Source organism: Schistocerca americana, chromosome 5 (assembly GCF_021461395.2).
Source record: "Schistocerca americana isolate TAMUIC-IGC-003095 chromosome 5, iqSchAmer2.1, whole genome shotgun sequence".
Taxonomy (NCBI): Eukaryota; Metazoa; Arthropoda; class Insecta; order Orthoptera; family Acrididae; genus Schistocerca; species Schistocerca americana.
Genome location: NC_060123.1, coordinates 556,327,192 through 556,340,603, shown reverse-complemented (window position 1 = coordinate 556,340,603; position 13,412 = coordinate 556,327,192).

The window sequence follows — 13,412 nt, the reverse complement described above, 5'->3', positions numbered from 1 at the left end:
GCTATTTTATGCTACATGCGTTGGTTCCCATCTTTTTGGAAGATGCAGTCAGTTTTTGTAGATTCAGTCAGTTATAGTTAAGATGTTCCATAGGATAATGCTTGGTGCATCTTCACTCGTAGTTAATATGGAATTATGCTGTTTGCACTGCTACCAACGGGCCTCACGATTTGATCAGTGTTAACACAGTAAGCTTTGTCCTGCTGCTCCTGTCTACGTTTTCATATTGCGTGTGACTCGTCGTGGCTTTTTTTCGTTACTTTCATTTCCCAGGATACACCTCAGTTTACCGATTATTACTCTCGCCAGCGACTGGACGAGTTATCATTTGTTTCTCATTTGTGACTCAAAATTTTCCATGTATTTCTCTTGTCCTATTGCAAAATGGCAGCTTGCCCAGTAATGCAGAATTGTCGGGTGATTAAATTGCAATTTATGTGACTAAACCATCTCTCATTTATCATGTTTTTATCGTCAGTCTGCTGGATGATTGCAATTAAATTGACGGTGATCCGAATGCTGCAGTGCGGGCTGTATTATTAAGAGGACACCGAAGCGTTGTAGGCATGTTGATTAATCGGTGCGCTCTGGGAGTATGCTGAAAAAATAATACTTCCACTCTCTGCCACCAGGTTAAAATATGCGTTGTAAGCAGTCAGAATGTGGTGTGGTTGCTTGAAAATGGGAGCAATGATCAAACACGTGATAACGTTGGTCTTTTGGCTGATTAGTTGCTTTGGGGGGAGGGGACCAACAAGCGAGGTCATCAGTCCCATCGGATTAAGGAAGGATGAGGAACGAAGTCGGCCATGCGCTTTAATAGATCCATTCTGGCATTTGCCTGAAGCGATTTAGGGAAACCACGGAAAACCTAAATCAGGATGATCGGACGCAGGTTTGAACCGTCGTCCTCCCGAATGCGAGTCCAGTGTGCTAATAACTGCGCCACATCAATCGGTAAAAGTGGTTATGAAACGTTCATTAGCGTATGAGCACAAGTTACAACATGTAAATGCTGCATCCGTAATGCGACACGGTCAACAGTTGCTCGTAGCATATCCGATGTCATTAGAGCGATGTGTCGTCATATGTTATCCTTCAGACCAACACATCCCTGATAAACACGATCTTTCAGATATCCTCACAACGAGAAGTCAGATGGATTTGGGTCGGTGGATCTGGGAAGGCCACACATTTTGAAATTGTCTAGATATGCGCTCATTACCGAAGGTTTCTCGAAGCAAATCTTTCTCGTATGGTGTCGCCCAATCTTGCATCAAAATAGTGGTGTGGACACAGTTGCCGTCTTGCAAAGCTGGAATTACGTGTTGCACAACGTGGTCCCTATAACAAGCAAACGTCACAGAACACCTAACAGGCTCACGAGGTGTTACTTTCTCGAAGAAAAACGGACCGAGAGTGAAAGAGCCTGTGAAACCATACCTCAGAGTACAGTTGTTGTTTGTCCACAACATTTGGCGGAGTGTAACCCCATATGTGATAGTTTTGTGCATTCACGGCACCATGCAGAGTAAAATGTGCTGTGCAGCTGGTCCCGGCGGAGGTTCGAGTCCTCCCTCGGGCATGGGTGTGTGTGTTTGTCCGTAGGATAATTTAGGTTAAGAAGTGTGTAAGCTTAGGGACTGATGACCTTAGCAGTTAAGTCCCATAAGATTTCACACACATTTGAAAATTGTCTGAGTAAAATGTGCCTCGTTCGTCCAAAGAATTCTTCCTGGGTGTTATACTGGAGCCAAGGTAGCTCCTGAGGCTGGCAACCCATATTACACCACAGAGGACGAGCTTGTCTATGCCCAAGGCGTACCAAAAGCACCATGGTAAACACCGCTTATTTACATACAAGATAATGGAAACAGACATTCCGAGCACTACTTCCTGCAAGGGGAGCTATAGCCGCCCGCATCTCGTGGTCGTGCGGTAGCGTTCTCGCTTCCCACGCCCGGGTTCCCGGGTTCGATTCCCGGCGGGGTCAGGGATTTTCTCTGCCTCGTGATGGCTGGGTGTTGTGTGCTGTCCTTAGGTTAGTTAGGTTTAAGTAGTTCTAAGTTCTAGGGGACTGATGACCATAGATGTTAAGTCCCATAGTGCTCAGAGCCATTTCATTTAGGAGCTATAGCCACGGCCAGCAGGAAGTATCACTACACCAAAACCAGATTGGCTGGAGACAGTTATTTAGGGGCTAGAACCAGCCCCGAAGTTCATTTCGCGCCGGATGCCGACCTCGTGTACTGCGATCGTTGAAGATTACGTCTTCGTCTGGGAAATGGACTGTTACTAGTGTGTGAGTGTGTTACCACGAAATTTTGTGAAAAATTGGAAGTGAACTTTTGTTTGCTTCAATTAGGAGACTTTCACTGGCATCGTTATTGTAACCTTTCGTTTGTATGTTCAGTCGTCAACCTTGTGAATGTACATCAATAAAAGTTGTGTTTGTGAAAAATTGCGAATTGTCAATCACAACACTGGGCATATGTCGTCCATTTTCATGGGTGCCAAATATGAGTAGTATGTAACTAAAAGACACTGGCTGTCACACACTAATGACAGGACTATAAGGGCTATGCTAATGATATAGTGTTTGCAAGTATCTTTCTGTGTTCTCATTCCTAGAAACTGTATGTTTGTTATACAGTCTATAGAGGTGCCATATACATTTCATTTAACATTGTAATTTTCTGTTTTCAAACTTAAATTCCCGGTATTTTTTTTCTTTATGTTCAGTGTCACTTCACTGTATATGACCATTTACAAACTTCCTTTATGGTTTCATTTGCTATTTTAGACTTAGTTCAGGTATGTGATATACACCGAAGCGCCAAAGGAACTGCTATAGGCATGCGTATTCAGATACAGAGATATTTAAACAGGCAGAATACTGCGCTGCGGTCACCGACGCCTATATACGACAACAAATGTCTGACGCAATTGTTAGATCGATTACTGCTACTAAAATGGCAGGTTTTCAAGGTTTAAATGAGTTTGAATCTGGTGTTATAGTCGGCGCACGAGGGATGGGACACAGCGTCTCTGAGGTAGCGATGAAGTGAGGATTTTCCTGTACGACAATTTCACGAGTGTACCGTGAATATCATGAATCCGGTAAAACATCGCATCTCCCTTTGCAGATTTCAATGCTGGGCCATCAGAAAGTGTAAGAGCTCGAACCATTCAACGCAACATCATCGATGTGGACTTTCGGAGCCGAAGGCCCACTCGTGTTGTAAGTAGGCTGTTTATGTTTTCTCTATGTAAGTAGGCTGTTTATGTTTTCTCTATGTAAGTAGGCTGTTTAGGTTTTTTTATGGTAACGCCACCTCTGTATTAAAATCACTGGCTGTGCTGTGTGCAGTCTGTGGCTGCTTTGCATTGTTGTAATACTCGCCATTGTAGTGTTAGGCAGCTGGCTGTGAACAGCGCGTAGCGTTGCGCCGTTGGAGGTGAGCCGCCAGCAGTGGTGGATGTGGGGAGAGAGATGGCGAAGTTTTGAAATTTGTCATGAACTGCTATATTTATATATGATGATATCAAGGTAAATACATTGTTTGTTCTCTATTAATATCTTTCATTTGCTAACTATCCCTATCAGTAGTTAGTGCCTTCCATAGTTTGAATCTTTTATTTAGCTGGCAGTAGTGGCGCTCGCTGTATTGCAGTAGCTTGAGCAGCGAAGATTTTTGTGAGGTAAGTGATTTGTGAAAGGTATAGTTTAATGTTAGTCAGGGCCATTCTTTTGTAGGGAATTTTGAAAGTCAGATTGCGTTGCGCTAACAAAATATTGTGTGTCAGGTTAAGCACAGTCTTGTATAAATTTTTCTAAGGGGACGTTTCATATGTCGACCCTTAGCCGAGGATACCTCACTGGAATCTTCTGATTTTTTCCTGTAGTTTGTGTAATTAGTGTAGCTTTTGTTTATTGCTAGCGCGTAATTGTAGAGAAAATCTCCTTTGTAGTTGCAGTCTTTCATTGTTGTACAGTAAAACAGTTGTGGCATGCATGTAGATTTGCACCAAGTATTTCGTAGCTGCAATTAACTAGATATTATTTTCAGTGCTATGTTAATGTGTTCTCTTATTTTTGATCTTCAAATTGTGTTTTTCTGTGTTGTCGTGTGAAATACTGTGACAATAATGGCGTGTGAAAAACGTAATACTAGGCTCCAAAGTAAACTGAGAAATGACAATGAAAATGAAAGCAGTGTGTTAGCGCCACCGAGTAATGAATTAACTGATGTTCAAAGTAATATCCTCAAATATAATTTGCATTAATAATATGTTATTTACCTTGTAAATATGCTTAGACATTATTTATTCTGGTTTGTTGCTCACATGTGAAGGTGATGTTTCAAAAGTTCTTGTGATCTTTATGTATTTACTTATGTCATAATTCCTGTAACACTGATGTATATGTCTATTTCGATTCTTTTGTAAAGCCCATATTACTACAAATGTTATCTGTATTACTATGTTTTTAATGATGTATTTTGTACCTTTGTTATTGTATTCTCATGTTATAAAATTGTAATTGACACCAGTTTATCAAACTAATTAACTTGTAAGTTACATTTCACTGCACACGTTTCTGTTGGTCATAGTATATGGACAATATGTGAGAAGTAGGGACTGTTAGTGTTTGCACGTGTGTTAATAATTCAGCAAGGGACTGGATAACAGCATTGCTGGTTCTAAGGACAATTCCAAAAACTTTGTGAGTGCACAAGTGGTGGTTTATGGACTTGCTATATTCTCCGCAAGACTCTTCGATGGTGAATGTGCACCTGCACAATCGCAACAGATGGCTGCTGGCCATCTCTACAAGGACTACAGTGGGTCTGCATCTTTGATGGCCCACCAATACCGTAATCTCTACCAGGACTACAGTGGGTCTGCTCTGTGATGACCTACTTACCAATATTCTTCCAAACTTCGAATGACTCTGCTGTGGGTTTGCTCTGTTGTGACCCAATACTTGTCGGCATGTCGAGAGTCAGCACTGTCTTTCCGTTGGAAGGACAATACTACTTCTTCAAGACTGCATGGAAATCCACTACTTCCGTGTGCATTTTCTTCTACTGCTCAGACTTTGAGAAAAACACTATATTTTACCGTAATGAATGATCAGGACTGTCTTTATGGACTGTGACAAAATTTTTGCTTTTGACCAACGTTGTATCAATAAGTGTGTGCATTTGATATCTTTGTTATTGTAATTACGAAAAAAATTTTCAAATCTGTATTGGGCACTGCCCAAACCAATTTGTAAAATTTTTTGTGGGGAGCATGGGGGCTATGTAAGTAGGCTGTTTATGTTTTCTCTATGTAAGTAGGCTGTTTATGTTTTCTCTATGTAAGTAGGCTGTTTAGGTTTTTTTATGGTAACGCCACCTCTGTATGAAAATCACTGGCTGTGCTGTGTGCAGTCTGTGGCTCCTTTGCATTGTTGTAATACTCGCCATTGTAGTGTTAGGCAGCTGGCTGTGAACAGCGCGTAGCGTTGTGCAGTTGGAGGTGAGCCGCCAGCAGTGGTGGATGTGGGGAGAGAGATGGCGGAGTTTTGAAATTTGTCATGAACTGCTATATTTATATATGATGATATCAAGGTAAATGCATTGTTTGTTCTCTATTAATATCTTTCATTTGCTAACTATCCCTATCAGTAGTTAGTGCCTTCCATAGTTTGAATCTTTTATTTAGCTGGCAGTAGTGGCGCTCGCTGTATTGCAGTAGCTTGAGCAGCGAAGATTTTTGTGAGGTAAGTGATTTGTGAAAGGTATAGTTTAATGTTAGTCAGGGCCATTCTTTTGTAGGGATTTTTGAAAGTCAGATTGCGTTGCGCTAAAAATATTGTGTGTCAGGTTAAGCACAGTCTTGTATAAATTGTACAAAGGGGACGTTTCAGTGTACCCTTGATGACTGCACGACACAAAGCTTTACACCTCGCCTGGACCCGTCAACACCGACATTGGACTGTTGATGACTGGAAACTTGATGTCTAGTCGGATGAGTCTCGTTCAAATTGTTTCGAGCGTATGGACGTGTACGGGTACGGAGACAACCTCATGAATCCATGAACCCTGCATGTCAGCAGGGGACTGTTCAAGCAGGTGGAGAATCTGTAATGGTGTGGGTCGTGTGCAGTTCGAGTGATATGGGACCTCTGAAAGATCTAGATAACACTCTGAAAGGTGATACGTGTGTGCATCCTGTCTGATCACCTGCATCTGTTCATGTGTATTGTGCATTTTGATGAACCTGGGCAGTTCCATGTCTATTGTGCATTTTGACGAACCTGGGCAGATCCAGCAATACAATGTGACACCCCTCACGTCCAGAACTGCTACAGAGTGGCTCCAGGAACATTCTTCTGGGTTCAAACACTTGCACTGGCCACCAAACTCCCCAGACATGAACGTTACTGAGGATATCTGGGATGCTTTGCAACGTGCTGTTTAGAAGAGATCTCCATCCCCTCGTGCTATTACGGATTTATGGACAGTCCTGCAAGATTCATTGTGTCACTTCTCTCCAGCACTACTTCAGATATGAGTCGAATCCATGCCACATCGTGTTGCGGCACTTCTGTGTGTTCGCGGGGCCCTATACGATGTTAGACAGCTGTACCAGTTTCTTTGGCTCTTCAGCGTATCTTCTCTTTGTATTCTATCTGCAAGGTATGAAACCTCTTATTATATTCAAGCCTTTATCTCCCTTTAAAATCCATCTTCAGGGAAAGACACCCCGACACTTAAATTTAATTCTATGTTCACAAATTTCTCTTTTTCAGAAAATTAGTTCATACTATTTCCAGACTGCATTTTATGTCCTCTCTACTTCGAGCATAGTTATTTTGCTGCGTAAAAAGTAAAATTTATCTATTGCTTGCAGTGTCTTATTTCCTAATCAAACTCATCTCCCGCTGAATCGCCTGACTGAATTCGACTACATTCCATTATTCTTGTCTTACTTTTGTTGATATTCATCTTATAACCTGTTTACGAGAGTATACTTTCAGTTCAGCTGTCTTTCAGTTCATTTACCTTCTGTGACACAACTGCAGTGTTATTGACAAACTTCATCGTTCACATTTATTCTATATCAATTTTAATTCCCTTTTCAAATGTCTCCTTTGTTTACTTTACTAGTTGCTCTAAACAAAGACTGAACAATATCAGGGATAGCCTGCACCTCTGTCTCACTCCCTTCTCAATTATTGCGTCTCTTTCATGTCTTTCGAATTTTATAATTGCTGTCTGGTTTCTGTAGAAGTGAGTCTTTCACTCCAGGGTTTTCATCCCTGCTGTCTCAGAATATCAAAGGGTGTATTGCAGTCAACATCGTCAAAATCTTTCTCTAAATTTGTAAATGCTGTAGAAGTAGATTATCCTTCCTTCAGTCTGTCTTCTAAGATGATGATAATAATAATCATAATTTCGTATGGCTCAATCACCAGGTGCTAGTCTTTGTGCCGTACCCCACTTCGGCGGCTTGCGTGTCCCTAACCTTCCTTAGTCATCCAACTGCGGAAAGAGGACCAACTACCTATCGTTTCTGACGGCTCCTCACATCGCTGAGAGGTGAAGGCTGAGTTACAACGCAAACTGAACAATCCGTGGTCTGACCGGGATTTGTTTCTGAAACTCTCGGCTCCCAGACACATGCTTAAAGTACTATTATTAGGTTAAAATGCAGGATGAAAAATCCGTGATCCGACCGGGATTCGGTTCTGCAATCTCTCGGTTTCCATACAAACGCTTCGTCTATGCTTCTGAAAATGTTATGCACAGCGAAAGTGGTGAATCGGAGGAAAGCTTTTACTCCTGTGTAAAGTGCGTCAGACCTTGGTAGTGCTGAATGCTCCCCAGAAGCATTTCGTGAAAATAGCAAAATGTCGGACAGTCGTGTGGAGCGCTCCACTGACTTTGGCAGATATCTTATCGGACTGGAGTGGTGTATTTCACATCGTTATTGTCTTCAATGGCCTTGTTTCAGAGCGATTTCTCAGATGAATATCAGTTCCGTCCAACAAGCTATTTTGAACGCCTGCTCGATGCAGAGGAAACTAGAAACGTGTTGACACGCCGAGATCGCATTGGAACGTAGCCATTTCGGTGGACGTGCACGTGGGTTGACGCAAAAAGTATAGTTCTCAACTTCACAGTAGAGACTGTTAGAGGGTCAAGGATAACACAAGATATACTGTGTCAGCTCAGAGAACTGTTCGACTCTAGTGTAGTCCAGCGAGCGAAGAAAATTTCATTCACGAAAATGACTCTTTATAGGTCCGACTGCAATGATGCGATGTTACAGAATGATATGGCACAAAAGAAGTGACGTGCATTTCTGTAAGGCTCTCCTGAATGGTGCACGGCACAAGATCGTAAGACTATACCGCACCAGTCACGAACTGCACTGAGTGACGATTTGGACAGCATACCAACATATCTTCTCACCAGACTCGTGGAGAGTGTGCTGAATAGTGTGTGCATCGCTGTCTTCAACAAAAGTTACTACTTTACTGGCAAGCAAAGGGCAATGACAATTTTTATCTGTAGAAATGCTTGAAGTTGGAGGAAAAGCTTTATGAAAGAAATTTTTTTAGAGAAACATTCTCTCAAAATTGGAGCAGTACGGCAACAGCCCTACTTCGCAACAAAGGAACAAGCAAGACAAGAAAACTGTAGAAGATATGAGCCTGCAAGTTACATACAAGGTGGTTATAACTAAAATTTCGCTTCTGAGACGACCCCCACAACAAACATGTGATCGTAGGAGAATGAATCTTTATGGAAACATTTGCAAGGACAAGAGAAATAACGAGTAAACCATTGAAAGAAACTCATTTTAATTTCCAAATGAGACGGTAAATGGTTCAAATGGCTCTGAGCACTATGGGACTTAACTTCTGAGGTCATTAGTCCTCTAGAACTTAGAACTAATTAAACCTAACTCACCTAAGGACATCACACGCATCCATGCCCGAGTCAGGACTCGAACCTGCGACTGTAGCGGTCGCGCGGTTACAGACTGAGACGGCAACGTTTATTAATTGCATACCGTATTTACTTTCCAGTTTATAAACGTTGCTCAATGTGGCGACCACCTTCATGAACGACAGCCTGGAAACTCACTGGAGATTGCCATACTGCTGCCCGAAAGAACAGAGGACCACGGAATATTAAACTGGTGTGACGCAACCCGTGTAGTGGTCGAATGTTAAACTTCCTGACAGATTAAAACTGATGTGATTCTTCAATTTCTCCAGGCGTATTTTATGACGAAATAAATCTCGGGTGAACAGCCTGGTATGAGTGTGCGTAGGACACAATATTTCGGCAATCGACCACGTTGCCATCATCAGGTGTAATTTCTCCAGGCGTATTGATGATGGCAACGTGGTCGATTACCGAAATAATGTGTCCTATGAACAGTCATACCAGGCTGTTCACCCGAGATTTATTTCGTCAGATTAAAACTGTGTGCCGGACCGAGACTCGAACTCGGGACCTATGCCTTTCGCAGGCAAGTGCTCGAGCAACTGACCTACCCAAGCACGACTCCCGACCCGTGCTCACAGCTTCAATTCCGTCAGTATCCCGTATCGAGTTCGAGTCACGGTCCGGCACACAGTTTTAATCTGTCAGGAAGTTTCATATCAGCGCACACTCCGCTGCAGAGTGAAAATCTCATTCTGGTCGAATGTTGCACGCTGCGTCCAGAATTCTCAGCCGTGGCAACAGTAATTTTAACAACAATTTATGGTGCAATCAGCCTTACGCCTCTCTCAGGAGCAATTCTCAATTCGCTAGTTAATTCGAACTTCCGGATCATATTCTTCAACGCCGTGCGGGAAGAGGACCTCTCCGTATTAGTTCAATGCGTTGATATTAGCGAAAAGCAGCAGTATTATTGCCGTTATTTTTATAAAACAGCTTTACGAGCAAAATCCTGATCACCTTGTGCAGAACCATATAGACTGTTTGCAAGTGTAATGCACACCGATGCTTGTGTTTCAGGCCTGTGTCGCCGTACCAGTACCAGCACGTAAAGGCAGGTTATGACACTAACACGACTAACAACGCAAATCTTACAGAGCACAAACTGAACATCGTTCCTGTAATGTTCGGCACCCGTACGGTAAATACAGGGTGGAGCCCCAAACATTCTGAAGCCATTTGTGGCAGAATTAACGGTGGAGGAAAGGACCTACAGTTATTTCCACCAGGATGGAGCAGCTGCCCATAGAGCTGGCCGAACCCTGGAGCACATTTACTCAATCTTCACGCCTGACGGAGTTGTTAGCAGAGGTCAGGCTGGTCGCGGCCCCAGCTGGCCGCCCAGATTACGTGATACGTCAGCAGCATGCGTTTACTCAGTGTGGGGAGCCCTTAAGTCTAAAGTGTATCGCAATAACCATAATAGTCCTCAAGAAGTGCAGCAGAATATTTGGGATGAGATTGCAGCAACCGTCTTCAGCAACTTGCTGACCAGGGCCCAGAAGTGCCAAGAGATGAACAGTGGTCACTTTCAACGTCTGCTATATAACTGTATTAGCTTTCCTTTGCTGTTTTCCTGTGAACTCTGGAATTCTGTTCTCCAGGACACTTTTAATTTTTTCCACCATGTAGGTTTTCGCTTCACTGCGTCAAGTAGCGAAAGTTTAATCACACGGTCCAGTCACGTTAACGTGACCACGGCCAATGTTCGACGTCAGTGTGCAATTACCAGGCACAGACGGCAAGTGGCACCACTAGCAGTGGAGGGCATATAAAGCGTGCCAGGGGGACGCTGAACACTGCAGTTGTTGTAGTGCGGAAACACAACCTTTTGTTCAAAATGGTTAAAATGGCTCTGAGCACTATGGGACTTAACATTGAGGTCATCAGTCCCCTAGACTTAGAACTACTTAAACCTAACTAAACTAAGGACATCACGAACATCCGTGCCCGAGGCAGGATTCGAACCTGCGACCGTAGCACCAGCGCGGTTCCGGACTGAAGTGTCTAGAACTGCTCGGCCACGGCGGCCGGTGCTCAACCTTTTGCCCAAAAGGGCATGATGATTAGTTTTCTGGCCACGGGTGGAAGCATTTCCGAAATGGTGAGGTTTGTAAATTTCGCGTGTCGCCGTAGTTAAGGCATACAGTGCATGCAAAATGGCACTATGCGAAAGTGGCGCAGTGGTAACTGTGATGCACCACGAGCCATAGATGACAGAGGTGAAAGACAGCTGCCGGCCGTTGTGGCCGAGCGGTTCTAGGCGCTTCAGTCCGGAACCATGCTGCTGCTAGGGTCGCAGGTTCGAATCCTGCCTCGGGCATGGATGTGTGTGATGTCCTTAGGTTAGTTAGGTTTAAGTAGTTCCATGGGACTGATGACCTCACATGTTAAGTCCCATAGTGCTCAGAGCTATTTGAACCATTTGAAAGACAGCTGCAGAGATGTGTACAGGCGACTATGTCGCAGCTGGTGGAATAGACGTGCAACTCTTGAGCAACTGAACGTCTAGATGAGCCAAGGGGCTACCGATAGTGTCTCCTCAACGATCATTGAGCGAAAGTTGCTGTGTGTGACCTTCCGCAGCAGGCGCCTGATTTATGCACCCATGCTGACTGCTGTTCATCGGCGACGAGGGCTAAAATTTGCAGACCAACGCTGCAAATTGAGTTCACTGAGTGGCAACAAACAGACTTTCCAGATGAATCACGCTTTATGCTCCATCGGACAGATGGCCGTCGGCATAAACGGCGTGAACTGTCTGAAGGCGAACACCCTGCACGAGTCGTCGAAAGTGTCAAGGCCGGAAGAGATACCGTTATGATGGGAGGAATATTTTCGTGGCATTCTCTGGATGATCTCCTCATTCTGGAAGGCATAATGGATCCACACAAGTGTCCATCTGTCGTTGGGGTCCAGATCCATCCCTACATCACTGTGTGTTTCCTCGGTACGGCAGCATCTACCAGCAGGACAATGTAATGAGCCACACAGGTAGGGGCTGATTACCTCAGATGTCAAGTCCCATAGTGCTCAGAGCCATTTGTACGTTCGTGGTACGCCCCTGGCCACCAACCTCCCAGGATTTAAACCCAATCGAAAATCTGTGGGACCGCCTCGAGCAGGCTGAACGCGCTGTGGATTCTCAAGCGAGAAGCTTAGTGCCGCTCGCCACGGCACTGGGGTTAGCATGGCTCCACATAGCTGCCAATACCTTCCAGAATCTGACTGACTCTCTTCTTGAAAGGTCTGCGCTGCAAAAGTTTCTTATTCATGCTTTTGACAAGTGGTCACTTCAATATGACAACAGTGTATAATCATCCTGTATATTAAGAGGTGCACGTGTTTAAGATTGGAGACAGGGATTTAAAAAATCTTGTGATGCTATGCTAAACGTATTTGCGGAAATTATTTTTAGCGGTTGGTGGTACAGCTTACCAGTAAAGGATCTGCAAAAAAAAAAAAAAAAAAAAAAAAAAAAAATTCTTCGATTCAGTGAACGTAGAGGAAACATTCGGTGACCACAATGTTACTGTTGCACCATAAATCACTGGTATTGATCGAAAAGCTAAGAAAGGTCGGAAGATATTTCCGTTTAAGAAGTGAGATAGGAAAATCATTAGAATTTTTCTGAGAAGATTCAGGTCTGGGGAAGAGGAAGTGGAGGATCTCTGGCAGTATTGTAGGACATGTGCTAGGTAAGTTAGTGACGTGGAAAACAGTGAAGGCTGGGGAGGACTTACCATGTTCACCACGTTCCTTCATTTCCACCTCAAATGAGTATGAATTTTCATGAAAACGAATTTCATGGTGGGATGAGAAATCCGTATTGGCTTCACTCACCACACTGATTTGCACCCGTGGAAGTAAAATTCGACATTCAGAGTTTTGAGTACTTATGGTTTACCTATTTTTCTGTGAATGCGATACTTCACAGTAATACTAAGTTAATTTCCTTTTCATTCTTTCTGCAGCAGTCAACATTGGATATAAGATACAAATAACGGAAAAACTGAAATAGGAATAACGTTCCCAGTTTACATGGCAACGCTAATATTGTTTCATTCGTTAATCTGAGTGATTTTTGTTTGATCTCTGAAGGCTTAGTGAGTGGTTCGTCAAGTTGTATGAACTTGGTGTGAAATGTTCAGAACGTCTTATCTTTCATAAAATCAGTTAAGTCGGATCAGGTAAAAAAACCCATCTTTTACGACAGCTCTTTCAAAATGCAACAACCGAATTTTACCCCTGTATAGAAATATATGCAGGGGATTAAGGGGTGATGGAGAAGGGTAAGTGAATAAATTTGACGTAAGGGACACTGGTCACGAAACGACCGATTCCTGATTTATATCTAAAGAGCGGCAAGCTAAGTGTTTATCTTTTCCTGTGTTTTCCTCA